General features: G+C 45.8%; 1 non-coding gene across 1 annotated transcript; it reads right to left on the bottom strand.

The window, feature by feature from the left end:
* Positions 1-1867: 1867 nt before the first annotated feature.
* TRNAM-CAU (transfer RNA methionine (anticodon CAU)) lies at positions 1868-1940 on the bottom strand. Its single transcript has one exon. It is a non-coding gene; the product is annotated as a tRNA-Met (tRNA).
* Between the last annotated feature and the right edge of the window lie 744 nt (positions 1941-2684).

Genomic DNA, 2684 nt, shown 5'->3' with positions numbered 1-2684 from the left:
TCATCATTAAACAGCATTGTATTCGAGGTACCGAGTGGAAGAACGAGGTAACTAGGCAGGCTGTAGCCTAATGTATATTGTGAAGTATAAATGTAAAGTTTCCGCTGGAGTCTGTTATTAATAAGCGCGAAGTGGATACGGTGCTACGAAGATGACGATTACGGCCGGATTTAGAGCCAATATTTAATGTGCTGCCTTTGTGGCCAGAAAAGAAAGAAGTGATATTATTCGCCGTGAAGCAATTGTATGAGAGGACCCAGTGGCCGCTATTTGGAAGTGGGTCGTGGGCGACTCACAGCTGGGAGATTTACGAGCCCGTCAAAGAGACGCAGTAAAATGTTGCTGCATTGAACGGGAAAAGAATACACGTAGCTGGTTCATTCCTCTCGGCACAGCGATTACGTGCATCAATTTAAATATTACCAACGTCGCATGGATTCCAATGTGCATTAAAGGAAGCGTCCCTCCAATTTCTTTCCTTGATTATTTACAGCGTGCAGCGAATTCCAGGTTATATATACCTCGTCTCAGAAGATCCTGAGTTCGTTCCAGGAGACAGTGAAAGCTTCTACTCACTGCCACCAGCAACAGATGATTTGTACCGTGACTCATCGTGTGTGTTTGAAATGTATTTGTCCTTGCCCATCTCTTGCAGGAAGTGCTATGATCATCATCATCATCTGTTTACCCTCCAGGTTCGGTTTTTCCCTCGGACTCAGCGAGGGATTCCACCTCTACCGCCTCAAGGGCAGTGTCCTGGAGTTTCAGACTCGTGGTCGTGGGATACAACTGGGGAGAATGACCAGTACCTCGCCCAGGCGGCCTCACCTGCTATGCTGAACAGGGGCCTTGTGGAGGGATGGGAAGATCGGATGGGATAGGCAAGGGAGAGGGAAGGAAGCGGCCGTGGCCTTAAGTTAGGAGGAGAAGTGGGAAACCACGGAAAACCACTTCCAGGATGGCTGAGGTGGGAATCGAACCCACCTCTACTCAGTTGACCTCCCGAGGCTGAGTGGACCCCGTTCCAGCCCTCGTACCACTTTTCAAATTTCGTGGCAGAGCCGGGAATCGAACCCGGACCTCCGGGGGTGGCAGCTAATAACACTAACCACTACACCACAGAGGCGAACCGAGCATATTTCGTTAACATATTTTTTCAAAATCATCGCTATCGCTTTATAGTCTTATTTGAATAGGCTTATTTGAATGTGAAATAATTTAACGACGAATGAGGTGTAGAGAGAGACTAACGAACATTCACGACGTCAAGATAAATCTAAATAATATTTGTAAAGTGCGTTGTATGGCATATCCATGTTAATAAGATGTGTTTCACTAGTACAGTAAAATTGTTATACAAGATATTGTTTCTCTTCTAATTAGTTATGAACTAGTGTTCCTCTCATAGTTAATATTCCCCTACTATAGAGATTATTAGAAATTTCATGGCAGAGCCGGGAATCGAACTAAGCACACTAACCACTACACCACAGAGGCGGACTTCTCCAGCTGAATGCCTGGATGCTACCTAACTTAAGGCCACGGCCGTTTCCTTCCTTGTCTATCCTTTCCAATCCTCCCATCCCCCTACAAGACCCCTGTTCAGCATAGCAGATGAGGCCGCCTGGACGAGGTACTGGTCTTTCTCCCCAGTTGTATCCCCCGACCCAAAGTCTTACGCTCCAGGACACTCCCCTTGGGGCGGTAGAGGTGGGATCCCTTGCTGAGTCCGATGGAAAAACCAACCCTGAAGGTTAAGCAGATTAAGAATAAGGAGAAGAAGAAGAAGAAGAGAAATTTGCTTAAAATACAGAGTATATTGAAAGCACAGTCCAGTACAAAGAATAAATTAAGAAGAAAAAACTTATGCCCCGGGTGAGGATCGAACTCACGACCTTAAGATTATGAGACTTACGCGCTGCCTACTGCGCTACCGAGGCTGTGAGTTTTACTCGTCCAACGTATCTGCACATCAGAGGGGCAATATTGATTTCTATTGTAGAGAGTGATAGTTGAAGAGAGATGGTGTCACCCATCTTAAAAGTGTATCTGTAGTATTTTATTTTCGTAATGAATTATTATATGTCCACCTCTGTGGTGTAGTGGTTAGTGTGATTAGCTCCCACCCCCCTGAGGCCTGGATTCGATGAATGGCTCTGCCATGAATTTTGAATCGAGGTGCGAGGACTGGAACGGGGTCCACTCAGCCTTGGGAGGTCAGCTGATTAGAGGGGTTCGATTCACACCTCAGCCATCCTCGAGTGGTTTTTCGTGGTTTCCCACTTCTCCTCCAGGCAAATACAGGGATGATACCTAACTTAAGACCACGGCCACTTCCTTCCCTTTTCCTTGCCTATCCCCTTCAATATTCTCATTCCCCACAAGGCCCCTCTTCAGCATAGCAGGTGAGGAAGCCTCGGCGATGTACTAGTCCTCCTCTCTAGTTGTATCCCCCACCCAGGACACTGAATCTTGCGACGGTAAAGGTGGGATCACTCGTTGAGTCTAAGAGAAATGCCAACCCTTGGGGTTAAACGGATTAAGAAAGAAAGAAAGAAAGAAAGAAAGAAAGAAAGAAAGAAAGATGGACAGTACAAAGAGAGATAACGATTTTGTATTATTTCCTGTGTTCTTCCGTTGTTAATGTTGATATTTTTCTTTCTTTCTTTCTTTCTTTCTTTCTT

Source organism: Anabrus simplex, chromosome 1 (genome assembly GCF_040414725.1).
Source record: "Anabrus simplex isolate iqAnaSimp1 chromosome 1, ASM4041472v1, whole genome shotgun sequence".
In the NCBI taxonomy this organism is placed as follows: Eukaryota; Metazoa; Arthropoda; class Insecta; order Orthoptera; family Tettigoniidae; genus Anabrus; species Anabrus simplex.
Note: the sequence above shows the minus strand (reverse complement) of the source record. Positions and strands in the feature narration are given on the sequence as shown.